The sequence below is a fragment of the Stenella coeruleoalba genome (assembly GCF_951394435.1).
Source record: "Stenella coeruleoalba genome assembly, chromosome: 10".
Taxonomy (NCBI): Eukaryota; Metazoa; Chordata; class Mammalia; order Artiodactyla; family Delphinidae; genus Stenella; species Stenella coeruleoalba.
Window position 1 is genome coordinate 60,273,153 of NC_137156.1, and position 14,461 is coordinate 60,287,613.

A 14,461-nucleotide genomic window follows, 5' to 3' on the forward strand; every position below is an offset into this window, starting at 1 on the left:
ATTCTGTGATGGGGGAGCTAGGACTGATTTAAAAAATTTTTATTTATTTATTTATTTGGCTGCATTGGGTCTTAGTTGCGGCACGCAGGATCTTCGTTGCGGCATGTGGGCTCTTCGTTGTGGTGCATGGGCTCTCTAGTTGTGGTGCTCGGGCTCCAGAGCACACAGGCTCAGTAGTTGGGGCACACGGGCTCTCTAGTTGTGGCGCACGGGCTCTAGAGCACACCGGCTCAGTAGTTGTGGTGCACAGGCTTATTTGCCCCATGGCATGTGGGATCTTAGTTCCCTGACCAGGGATCGAACCTGCGTCCTCTGCCTTGGAAGGTGAATTGTCATCCACTGGATCACCAGAGAAGTCCCAAGGATTGATTTTTTTTTTTTAATGTTACCTCCAAGATAGTTCTAGAAAATGCTTAACTCTTCTGTATTTAGTGAAATTTCACTTGTTTAATGTGTAGGTTTAAACACTGAGGTGTAATTCACATGCCATAAAAGTCACCATTTTAAAGTGCACAGTTCACTGCTTTTTAGTGTAGTCACAAGGTTGTGGGACTATCTCCATTATGTAATTCTAGAACACTGTCATGACTTCAGACAATCCCGTGTACTCCTTAGCAGTCATTCCCATTCGTTTGTTCCCGCAGAAACCACTAACTCCTTTCTGTCTCTGTGGATTAGCTTATTCCGGACATTTCATATAAATGGAATCATATAATATGAAGCCTTTGTGTTTGGCGTCTTTCACTTAGCAAAATGGTTACATTTTAATGTTAAAAGAAAAGGCACAAATAATCTAATTTATTTTTTTTAAGTCTTTATTGAATTTGTTATAATATTCCTCCTGTTTTACGTCTTGATTTTTTGGCCGCGAGGCATGTGGGATCTTAGCTTCTCAACCAGGGATCGAACCTGCACCGCCTGCATTGGAAGGTGAAGTCCTAACCACTGGACTGCCAGGGAAGTCCCAAATAATCTAATTTAAAATCTTGTCACCTGAGAAACTTCTGTATGTTTAAGTAACAGTTATTTTCATCATGTACTTGAACTTTTCTGATTTCTCACTACCTTGATATCACTAAAACTTTGCATTAACAAACTGTCCCTATTAGCTTCAAAGAGTATTTAAACATATCTACATGAAGTTTTGAATCTGAAGTAAATTCTTATGCGATGAGTAGGTATAATCCAGCTCTTAGTTTTAAAAATTGTTCTTATTTTAAGTGACTATAGGGGAAATGTATAAGATATGAATGCTCTCAAAAATATTGAACTTAGGCTGAACATAGAGTGGGCATTTCTTGAATTTGACATGACATTATTCAGTAAGATAATATTACCAGACTTCATTTAAGGATAGTATAAGGTGGATGTCAAGTTGGCTTTTCTTTTCTCTTAAAGATGCTTTGAGAACTCTTCTCTGTTAAGCTAATACTTGGATAAAGATAGGCTTGTGATAAAACTTGAGGAAAACAAGGATCCCAACTTAAATCTCAGGTTATATCTTCCTTCTCGGACAAGAACACACTGCAGCATTAGTTTTCAGCGCTGCATGTGGGTACGACATAAAACTAGGTATCTGGAAAAGCCTTCATTGAACTAGATATATTTTCCTTTAATGGAATCGCGAGGTAAGACACAAGGTTCTCTTTCAGTTTCTATTGCTACGAAGTGTATCTTTTCATTTCTTGTCTTGCCACTCATATGAACCAACAGTTTACTGTACTGAATGAATCAAAGAAAAAGCAGATACTTTTCCCTTTTCCCCATTTACTTGGCTTCCTACTTGTAAAGTGGCTGTGGTATTACTTGACTCATTCAGGTACTATGCAGGTAAATGAAGTCTTAAAGACTTCTGAAACCTGTCAGGAAAGATGCTGTAGTTAACAAAACCCTCCCGAACAAGTGGGCTGTAAGATGAATTCTTGATACGTAAATGTCTGTGTCTATAAATTTCCATTGATAAATTCAAGTATACAGTTAGACCTAAGCTCTAACAGAAAATCATAAAAAAACATTGACCTGCGAAGGCAGTAATTTGAAGAGTGGTTTCAGGGTATAGTAGTATTAAGTGACCTCCAGCCTAGACTGTGCCAGTCTGTGCTTCTCAAGGGCATGTCTGTCTGTGGGCTGTGGTCAGTCTCCTGTCTGATCGTTATTTATACCTCCTGCTCTCTGAGGGAGTACATTATTTTAATTTTCCTTTCAGAAAGTGAAAATTTATGGAGATCTGAAATTCCATCATTCTATTCTGTCCTTACAGTAGCACCGTGAAGTTGGTTTCCTCATCAGTAAAATAGAGCTTAAATCTTCTTTGCAGGGTGGGTAAGATTTAAATGAGATAATTTATCAATATGTAAAGTGCTTAATAAATAAAGGACTCCCAACAAATAGCTGTATTATTACCACTATTTGTTACCATCCTTGGGAAATAATAATGACTTGCTAGATGAATTAAAGATTTGATTTTTAAAGGCCCTTTTGAATGTTTCTGGTAATAGGAAAAAAGTGACTTTAATTTTACATCTACATTCCCAGACCCAAATGGAGCAAAAGTACAACTCCATTTTTAGTGAAGTTTTTAAAAATTGCAAAACCTTTGAAATATATCTGCCAAATATTGTGAATTTTATACAAAGGTAAGCAATATATACCTCATTAGGCTGAGCAAGGTATATATTTTCCCCACATAAGCGCCACAGTCCTGAAAGACAGCTTCCTGGGCCCTGCGTGGCACCCAGGGCTGGGTGGGGAAGGGTAGAGAGTGGATTGGGAAGGGAGGCAGGAGACATACAGCAGGGGAATCAAGATCATTTTTTCTTGTTAGTTAATCAAGAAGCTAAAATTAGTTTTGGATTCTGTTTTGTTTATAGGAATAGGCAATGCTGTCTTAATTCCCCTCCAGCCATGCTGTAGGACTTGGGTCTCAGTGAGGCCCTGTATGAGACCTACAAGAGATGGGGGGCAGAGGGGGGCTCTCAAGAATCTTTCACTTGCTCAGTGGGCGCAGATGCCCCAGTTGGACAGTTGTGTGGAATAAATCACAGCAGAGAACAGAAGCAGTGTTGCAGAATCCTAAAATGTTTATTTGGACCCTGTTATATTTTCCGGTGATGTTCTCAGTCCCACCTCTCACCTGGGTTTGCCTTCTTTACTTCAGCCTTCGCTCTTCTTCCTCTCTCAGGTGTATTCCTGTCTCTGGCCTACTTCAGGCCAGTGGACTCCGTACTTGGTCCCAGTTTTCTTTTCAGCTCTAATCCTGAGTATTTTGGAGATCAGGAAAGACTGGAGGAGAGCATTGAGGGCCAATTTTAGGACTGTGGTATTGATGGGTTTTCCCTGTACTTTCTCCTGGACTCCTGGTTGGCCATTGATTTGTTACCAGGGTCACTACTGGGCATCCCTTTGAAAGTCCATTCAAAGGATGAAGAGGTGAGAGAAGGAAGAATAAGAATGGGGAAGGGGAGGATGCATTTGGGTGAATGATAATCGCTTGTTCCTGGACTCCCTCTACCTTTTAGTCACTGTTTTAAAAACAGCTTTATTGCGATTTAATTGACATACCTTACAACTCAGCCATGTAAATGGTACAGTTCAGTGGGGGTTTTTTTGTGTATTCACAGAGTTGTGCAATCAGTTTTAGAACATTTTTTCATCCTAGAAAGAAACCCCATGCTGGTCAGCAGACATTCATCACATCCCCCCAATCCCCTCTGTCTAGGAAACCATTTATCTATTGTGTTTTTATTGATTTACCTGTTCTAGAAATTTCATATACATGGAATTATATAATATGTGGTCTTCTGTGGCTGGCTTCTTTCACTTAGCATCATGTTTTCAAGTTTTATCCATATTGTAGCATATCTCAGGACTTCATTCATTTCTTGCAGAATAATATTCCACTGTATAGATATACCACGTTTTGTTTATCCATTCATCAGTTGATGGACATCTGGTTTTTCCATCATTCAGTTATTGTGAATGCTGTGAATATTCATGAACAAGTTTTTGTGGGGACATATGTTTTCATTTCTCTTGGCATATATCTAGGACTTGAATTTCAGGGTCATATAGTAACTCTATTATTAATCTTTTGAGGAATTGCCACACTGTTTTCCAAAGTGGCTACACCATTTAAAATTTCTACCAGCAGTGTTATGGGGGGTTCCAATTTCTCCACACCCTTTCCAACCCTTGTTATTATGTGTCCTTTTTTATTATGGCTATCCTAATGGTATGAAGTGGTATCGCACGTAGTTTTGATTTGCATTTCCCCAAAGGTTAAGGATGTTGACATTTTTTTCATGATTTGTGGAGGACTGATCTTGGAACAGAAGAATCTTGGAGAAGGAGATGAGAACTCTCTGATGTATTTTTCATGTAGCGACAGCCAGAATGATCATTTTAGGGGGCAAATTTTATCATATCACTCTGTCTGCTAGCTTTCTGCTGCTCTTAGGAGCAAGACTGGAATCATTAACATAACCAATAGCTCTTATTTCACCAACTTCATTTCAAGCCACTTTTCCCTCTTTTGTCTGTGCTGTAGCCACAGTCACCTTGTCTCTGGTTCTGTCAGGTACTGTGTTGCTTTCCACCGCATGCCATCCCACGTACCATTCCCCACCCTTCTTACCTTATTACTTCCTTCAGTGCTCAGTTCAAACACCATTTTCTCCAGGAAGCCTTCTTTGATATCCCATATTCTCCTTTGTTGCACATATTACAATTTTAATTAAAATATGAATTATGTAATTAATTGGTTAATGTCCATGCCATCTGCTAGAATGAAAGCCTCACGGAGACAGGAACCTGCCTGTCCCATTCACAGTTGCATCCCCTGCACAGTTCCTGGTGCGTGGTCATCACTCAATATGCACTGAGCAAGTAGTGAGTGAGTGATAGTGGCTAAGAGTAGGGCTCACGTTCCACAGTCTCAGCCGCAGTATGCCCTATGCCATATGTGTTGTCTGACTTCAGACCTCATCTGCAGTGATGTGTTTCTTATATTTATTCCCTCGACGTATGTTTATTCAGAACCTGATATACGTAAGACAGTAGAAGCTGAGTTCTTTTAAGGCCACCAAAATGGTTAAAATTTGGGCTGCTTACCCAGGTCTTACCCAGTTCCTCACTTTTGGAATCCAGCTGACTAATCTCCAAGGGGCAGATCCTGTTGCTTTGGAGCACAACGAAAACCACTGGTAGAAACTGAGAACATAATCTTGGATTTTGCAGAGCAATTTTTGGGAGCTACAAACTTACAAGCAGTGATTCTATTTTTGCTTCCTTCATTTTGTCTGACCTTAATCTTGAAATATGGAGAACTATGTGTTAAATAGATTGAACTGTCCACTTTTCCTTCTTTAATGTTTCATTGAGATGGAATGTCTTTATTCCCCTTCCCAAGAGTCTTGTCACCAGTGCTCACTTACGCTTCTTAATCTGAAATACTCTGAGATATCAAAGCCATATTATAACTTACCAAAAAACTTTTTTAATAAAAGAAAAGACATTTAACAAGCTCTTTGGCTAGGTCAGATTAAAAGCATGTTAAAAATAGGAAGGAGGGACATATAATAGAAGGTGCAAATCTATAATAGTGTCGGGAAATAGCATACAATGAGTTGTACCTCTTATAAATATATCTCAAAGAGCTACTCAAGGAGGTTTGAAGTTATCTTCCCAGAAAAAGGAAATATGTAAGTCCATTATTTAGGGAAGAATTTGAGAAGTTAGCATGTGAGTGGAAGAAAGTAATATGGTATGGTCATTGAAATAGCTGGGTTTAAATCCTGAGTCTACAGTTTATTTGGTGAGATATTTTGGGTCTTAATCTCTTTAGGATAACGGTACCTATTTCATATGTTTGTTTGGAGGATTAAATGATCATATATGTAGATTTGTCATGTATAATTAATACACTTAGCATAAGTATTTAAAAATAAGTACTAAAAATAACTGAGTGGTCCTCGCATGGGACCATATAAGCAGATCATTAGAGTGAGAAAAGTGAAGCCCAAGATAAGATATTAGATTCTAAGACAGTATCAGGCATTTTAAATGAGTTAAACTTTACTGCTCCAAGTAGGTTACAATGCAGTGTATTGAAAAATTCACAAATATGATCTCAGAGCCCTTTTTTTAAAAAAAAAAATTGAAGTATAGTTAACTTAAAATGTTGTGTTAATTTCAGGTATACAGCAAAGTGATTGTTATACAGGTATATATATATATATATATATACACACACACACACACACACACGCGTGCACACACACATATATATATACTTTTTCATATTCTTTTCCATTATAGTTTTTTTCCACAAGATACTGAATATATTTCCCTGTGTTATACAGTAGGACCTTGTTGTTTATCTATTTTATACACAGTAGCTTGTTGCATCTTCCAATCCCAACTCCGAATTTATCCCCCCACCCCTTTCCCCATTGGTAACTATAAGTTTTCTTTATCTGTGAGTCTGTTTCTGTTTTGCACTTATTTAGTTCATTTGTATCATATTTTAGATTCCACAGATAAGTGGTATTGTATATTTATCTTTTTTCGCCTGACTTACTTCACTTAGTATGATAATCTCTAGGTCCATCCATGTTGCTGCAAATGGCATTATTTCATTCTTTTTTATGGCTGAGTAGTATTCTATTTTGTGTGTGTGTGTGTGTGTGTGTTTGTTTGTATATCTCACATCTTCTTTATCCATTTTATATGTGAATGGACATTTAGGTTGCTTCTGTGTCTTGGCTATTGTAAATAGTGCTGCTATGAACATTGGGGTGCATCTTTTCGAATTAGAGTTTTCTCTGGATATATGCCCAGGAGTGGGATTGTTGGATTATATGGTAACTCCATTTTTAGTTTTTTAAGGAATCTCCATATTGCTTTCCATAATGGCCGCACCAGTTTACATTCCCACCAACAGTGTAGGAGGGTTCCCTTTTCTCAACACACTCTCTAGCGTTTATTATTTGTAGGCTTTTTAATGATGGCCATTCTGACTGGCTGTTGTTCTTTTTTTATAATTAATATTTATTTGTGGGATCCTTCCTTCCTTCCTTCCTTCCTCCCTCCCTTCCTTCCTTCCTCCCTTCCTCCCTTCCTTCCTCCTTCCTTCTTCCTTCCCTCCCTCCCTCCCTTGCTTCCTTCCTTTTCTATTGAGATATAATTTACATATAATGTTGTATATGTTTAAGGTATACACTGTTGATTTGATACACATATATTGCAAAATTATATTATGCCACATAATTACCATTTCTTTTTTGTGGCGAGAACATTTAAGTACTACTGTCTTAGCAGCTTTCAAGTATATAATACTGCATTATTAACTATAATTACCATGCTGTACACTAGATCCCTAGAACTTATTCATCTTATAACTGGAAGCTTATACTCAGAGTTATAGTTCTTAAGAAGTTACAAAGAAATAGGGGTGCCTAAAGAGCTTAGGATGGAAAATATCTCATTTACAGAAAGAAGAATGGAGGAATTTCAGAACTATAGATAAATCTGGCTACATAAAATGATGATGATGTTAGTCTGTGATAATTGAAAAACAGAGAGGCTAATCAGGGAAGGCCTGAGACCATAATTAAGAGGCACTAATAGAGAGGACATCTTGGAGATGGAGATAATTAACTCTTAGATGATATAAGTAGGCTGTGAACATTTGTACAGACGACTGTTAAGTTGGGTAATGCTAGCTTGTGGGAAAAAAAGAACCAAAATTTCAGTAGATTAACACAAAAGAAGTATATCAGTTGTATAATTGTAGAATTTGTGGCCTTCCTGGTCAGTGGGCTGCTTTCTTTCATCTCATTCCATTTCATGCGTCTTGAAACTGTAGGATCAGAAGATCCTGAAAAATTCTTATCAAACATGAGCCACGTAAAAGAAATGAATATTAAAGTTCCCATTTTACTAATTATAGTGTATGAAATGTTTAAAATGAGTAAAGTGTTCCTTATATTGTTTGTGTTTGTTCCATGTCTTATTATTAAGGTTTCCATGAATGTACTTTGATTTTCCTGTCCCTGTTTTCCTCATATGTTCACACGTGCTTCAACTTCAAATTCTCGACCACATTGCTTTCAGCAGGTGGACTACTGTCTGATGGCCCAACTGTGGGGCATCAAATGACTCGTCTGTATAAGGAAGAATGTTGAGTTTACTTCTGGGTTAAACATTAAAGAAACGTTGCAGGTAAAACTAGAGGCTCCTTAGCTTTAGGCATCCATGGTGGAGAGGCTAATGGAAACCATTCCTTCTAAGGAGTGCAGAGGATGCTGGGATGTTTGGCTTGTAAGCCAGATGATTAATCAGAGCTTCCAGCACTGTCTGCAAATGTGTCTGCCTCTCCTGGGAAACGGGAGGAGGTTCATGTTGTGAGTTGCTCCAGTAGGCAGGACTTTGGGTCCTAGGGAAAGTTCCAGGGCAGCCACTTCCTGTTCAGCATAAGACAGTTCTTTCCAAGGGTCTGAAAACTTAAGTAGAAAGATGTCGGCTTCTGGACAAAGTGAGTGCCACAAGTCTTCAAGGGAGACCAAACAGATAAGCAATTCCAGTGTGGGTGGGAGGTTGGCTGAGGGCCTCTAGAGCCCCTTGACAGCTCTAGAGATTCTGTGATTCTTTCTTATACTTGCCAGTAGTTTGCAAATATTCCTACAACCTCTAAGATGAAAAGCAGAGGAGAAGTTAGCGTAATGAAAGAACACTATTAAGATGTAAATTGTTTTCTCTGTTAAGTGCTTTCCCAATGTGCTGAAACACACATTTACTTTTATTCCCTCCTGTCTAGGCTGCTGACACGCAGGAACTAAAGACGAAAATGTGGAGTCAAGCAGGTTATACCTGTACAAAGAGAGACAGCTAACATCTGGCTCTTTCTTTTTTCCTTTAAATGATATAATCAGTGTTGCACAGTGTGTCTAACGCCTTCTCTTTTATATCCTTAGTTTTAGAGAAAAAAAATCAAATGCCAGGTGACCATTATTGCAGCACATTGTTGACATATTCAGCAAACAGTAGGCCATTGAAAGTGATGACAGTTATTAATGGGATTAGAACAGTAATAAAACTTTATAGAGGAGTTCAATAACTCGTTTACAGACCATGAAACAAAGCTAATAGTCAACCTTCATGGGTGAAGTGTTCTATTTGTCCTGTGGTCCACTGCTTTGACTTTCAGTCCAATATCAAGAGATCACTTAGATTTCAAATGTCTTAATGTGCATCTTATTGTTAAAGCCTGTAGAATTTTGCACAATTAAAAAATGAGTCCCCAAAGAGCAATGATTTAGTGTTAACATTTTCAGTAAAATGTAAGCTATCAGCTCTTTCCATTTACAGATACATAAATGAGTGATTGGCAGACAGTATGATCTTCTGTCTATATAAGCACCAAATTTTGGATTTAATCCAGTTTTTTTCTTTAGGTATCTCTTGGATATTAGGTATAAATAACTGAATAAATCATAGGGCTTTTGTTTCTCATTCTGTTAACAGTTTCCACCGTAACTGAGTCTGGGCATTATAGTTTGTCCTCCCCTCCCTCCTAAGAGCTCTTCCACTGCACCATGCCCAGAAGACTTCGTTCCTGTTGGAAACAATTCTTCTGATTTGGGTTTTGTTTCCTTCAATTTCATTCAGTAACCCTTTTTTGAATCACAGAGGGTTTAGAGATAGAGTATTCCTGAAAATCATTTATTCAAAAACTGCTCATTGTACGGATGATGAAAGCAAGGCCAACAAGGTGCAGAAACTTGCCCTGGGCTCCCCGAGCTGGAAAGCAGCTGGGATGACCCTGAGATGTAGAGATCGTAACTTGAGCCCCTTTGCTCCCTATGCCTTCTCCAAGGGCTGGCTTACCTCCATCTTCAGAACTGCAGGTGTTTGGTCAAAGCACCATTGGGTATTTTCTTCTGCCTCTCATTTGGAACCAAGCTTTTGCTTTAGTTTTGTTTGCTGTTGATGAAATTGACTGGAACACTGCCTTCTTTCTTTGAGGGTAATATTACTGATGACTCATGGTCCTCCTTTAAAGACATGGGTCAGTATCTTCTCCCTTGATGTCCTTGGTGACCAGTGGCATGCCATATCTATCTATCTATCTATTTATATATAGATAGATATATATATAGATCTATCTATCTATATATATATAGATAGATAGATATCTGGCCAGTGTTAAGAAAAGACATCTCTGCCCAGAGAATAAAGCCATGCATTCTTTAATCCTGGGCTTCCACCAGCTGAGCTTTCTATCTGGGGATGGCATTCACCCTAGTTCTCTGATATGTAACTGGTATGGAAAGCTTGATACTTACTTTAAAGATAGGTTTCAAATAATCAAAAAAGTGGGAGTTGTTATATTTGAAATAAAGAAGAAAGAGTAATTGTTTGGGAACAGGTCCATTTTCTGAAATTGAAGTAGTAAGCAGGTTGGTGGAATTCTCAGTCCTCCTAATCATGTCTTGACAGGGTGGCCAATCCAAAGGGTTTTGACTCAGACAGCTTGATCAGGTATTTGTTATTGGGTAAAGGGATACTCATTCAGATTTTTCTAGCACAACACTGGGCATGTCATTGTTGCTCAAGAAATATTTATTAAATGAATCAGTAAAAGAATGAATGAGCAAATGCACTTGAAAATTAAAGATCATTGCATATGGTGTGTGCCTGTGAGAGGATCAGGTGATAGGAGAGAGAATAGGTCCAATAATAAAAATAATGACAGTAATTACAATAATAAGATGTAGGACCCAAGATGGCATGTTTTCTAAAGACCAAGGTGTCTGTCCTTGAACAACTCTGAATCAGGGTCTCTACCTGGCAAAGTGAATGTCCCTTGAGGAAAACCAGTCATCCACATCCTGGGAGCCCATAGGGGGAGCTTTCAGAATGGCAACATGAAAGTGGAACCTGGTTTTGGCCTGAGGGGTTATTTTACTTTAAAGTTGAAGTGTCTTAAGGTAAAACGTATGTAGCCAATGATGCCGTAGACTCATATATTGTTGAAGGGGCAAAAATGTACAAATATATACCAATGTAAACATTTTCACAAGCCCCCATTACAACTGTGTAGGACTTTCCAATTAAATGTGCCTAATTCTTTTCTGGTTTAAAATGGCCCCATCGTAAATCACTCTGCAGTCTTTTCAAAATCCAGCTCCTTTTGAGAACAGTTTCTCCTCTCCCACTCCTCCCCAAGACAGTCTGGACCTACAGGGGTGCTTGTGTGTCCTGGTGGGCTTGGGGAAGGGCGAGGCTCTTTGGATCCCCTTACAATTAGATACAAATAAAATAAACATTATTTTAAGCTCATTTCCTTCATTTTAATGGTATGAAATGCCTTTTAGATTTTAATCAAATATGCTCCATTATTTTTGAAAATGTGATTTAGCATTTTATGATAGAGCAGTTGGTGATTTAGTTTATCTTTTTCTTAATTAGTAGACTTTAGTTTTTAGAGCAGTTTGAAGTTTATAGAAAAGCTGAACAGAAAGGACAGAGGGGCCCCTGTATGTCGTCCTCCCCTATCTCCCCTGTACGGGTTCCCTTCTTATTAACGTCTTTCATTAGTGTGTTATATTTATTATAATTGAACCAATTGATACATTATTATTATATAAAATCCATAGTTTTCTTTAGGGTTCACTCTTTGTATTATACAATTCTGTGGGTTTTGCCAGGTATATGATGTCATGTATCTACCATTACATTATCGTACAGAATAGTTTCACTGCCCTAAAAATCCTCTGCTCCACATGTCCATCTCTCCCTCCTTCCCACCCCAAGCCTCTGATCTTTGTAATATCTTTCTAGTTCTACCGTTTCCAGAATGTCATCTGTTTGGAAGCATCCAAATGCAGCCTTTTCATACTGGCTTCTTTTACCAAACAATATGCATTTTAAGGTTCCTCTGTGTCTTTTTGTGGCTTGATAGCTCATTTCTTTTTATTGCTGAATAACATTCCATTGTATTTACCTTATTTATTTATTTAGGCTGCTCCGGGTCTTAATTGTGGCACGTGGGACCTTTGGTGTGGCATGCGGGCTCTTTAGTTGTGGCCTGAGGATTTCTCAGCTGCAGCATGCATGTGGGATCTAGTTCCCTGACCAGGGATCGAACCCGGGCCCCCTGCATTGGGAGTGCGGAGTCTCACCCACTGGACCACCAGGGAAGTCCCTACCATATATAGTCTATCAGTATTCCATTGGGTTACCACAATTTGTTTATCCAGTTACCTATTGAAAATACCTTTGTTGCTTCTAAGTTTTGGTAATTATGAATGAAGCTGCTATAAGTATCTGTGTGCAGGCTTTTGTGCGGACTTAAGTTTCCAGCTCGTTCTAGTAAACACTAAGGAGCAGAATTGGCTGGATTGTCTGGTAAACCTATGTATAATTTTGTAAGCAAGGCCCAGACTGTCTTCCACAGTGGCTGTACCGCTTTGCATTCCCACCAGCAATGAGTGAGAGTTATTTTTACTGTGTATCCTCACCAGCATTTGGTGTCAGTGTTTTGGATTTTCACTATTCTAATAAGTTTGTGGTGGTGTCTTGTTTTAATTTGCAATTCCCTAATGATGTACGATATGGAGCATCTTTTCATATGCTTATTTGGCATCTGTGTGTATTTTCTTTGATGAAGTATGTGTTCAGATCTTCTGCCTGTTTTTTAATTGGGTTGTTTGTTGTCTTATTGTTGAGCTCTAAGGAGTCTTCCCGTATTTTGGATACAAGTCCTTTCTCAGATATGTGTTTTGCAAATATTTTCTCCCAGTCTGTGGTTTATCTTTTTATTTTCTTCTGGTTTGATTAGTTTTGATACTTGGTTTTAATGGCTGTTACAGCTGAAAAGTAAACCTCATCACAGTGCATAGATCTTTGTGGAGAAAACGCACCATTGACTCTGCTTCCTAAATTATACTTATTTTCAAAACCGTATGCCAGTTATGCAAATATTTTAAAAAATAATTCGTCTAGTAAAATTTCATTTTCCCAGAACATTGCCTATTCTTACAAACTAATTGGAACACATCACATTCTTCTATAAGAATTGCTTGGAAAACATTTAAGTGGGTGTGAAAATAGCCTCCATTTTTTGGTCCTATCTCATTTACTTTTTACTGAGTTTTAACATGTAGTAATAAACTACATAATTTTTAAGCATACAGCTTAATGAATTTTTACATATGTATAAACTTATAAAACCAACACATAGATCCAGATAAAGAACATTTTTACTACACCAGAAAGTTCCTTCTTATCTCTTCCCAGCCCATGCTCATATCCAGGGCCAATCAGTATTCTTATTTCTATCACCATTGATTACTTTAGTCTGTTCATGAACTTCATATAAAAGAAATATAAATATATCCACTTTTGTGTCTGGCTACTTTCATGGCATAATTTCTGTGAGACTCATCCACCTTGGTTCTTTTATAAGTTTTTTTTTTAACTTAAAAAATTTTTGTTTAGTATCCCATTGTACTAATGCATTACAGATTCTTTCTTTTCCTACTGCTATACATTTGGCTTGCTTTCAGTTTATGTCTGTTATGAATAAAGCCACTGTGAACATTCTTTTTTTATATATAAATTTATTTTATTTTTGACTGTGTTGGGTCTTCGTTGCTGCGCACAGGCTTTCTCTAGTTGTGGCAAGTGGGGGCTACTCTTTGTTGCCCTGCATGGGCTTCTCATTGCAGTGGCTTCTCTTGTTGCAGAGCACGGGCTCTAGGCACGTGGGCTCAGTAGTTGCGTCTCGTGGGCTGTAGAGTGCAGGCTCAGTAGTTGTGGCTCATGGGCTTAGTTGCTCCGCGGCATGTGGGATCTTCCCGGACCAGGGCTCAAACCCGTGTCCCCTGCGTTGGCAGGCGGATTCTTAACCACTGTGCCACCAGAGAAGTCCCTGAACATTCTTGTACATATCTTATTGTGCACATATCCCCTCATTTGTTTCAGAAACATACAGAACCACGCATGCACACCCACACAGACACACATACCTACATACATACATCTACTAGTGGAATTGCTGAGTCATAGGGAAGCCATGTTAGTCTTGAATAGATTTTGCCAAACCGTTTTCTCAAGCGTTATGCTAATTTGTACGTAAACTGGCAATGTAAGAGAATTCCAGTTGCTCTACGTGTTTGGTCTTTGTCTTTTTAATTTTAGTCTTTCTGTTGGTGTGTAGTAATATCTCGTGTTTTAAATTTGTAACATTTTTATATATTGATTGGCCATTTGGATATCCTCTTTTGTGCCTCGCATGTCTTTCACTCATTTCTAATGTTGACTCGTGTTTTTCTTACTGAGTTATAGGTTTCTTTATATATTGTAAGCAGGAGTCCTTGGTTGGATATGTGTATTGCAAATAATTTCTTCAATTCTCTAGTGTGCCTTTATACCCCTCAGTGATAAACTTAAGGAACAA

General features: G+C 38.3%; 1 protein-coding gene across 6 annotated transcripts in view; it reads left to right on the forward strand.

The window, feature by feature from the left end:
* ULK4 (unc-51 like kinase 4) overlaps positions 1 to 14,461 on the forward strand; it is a 521,183-nt gene that overhangs the window by 292,126 nt on the left and 214,596 nt on the right. The gene's annotated exons all lie outside the window — the stretch shown is intronic.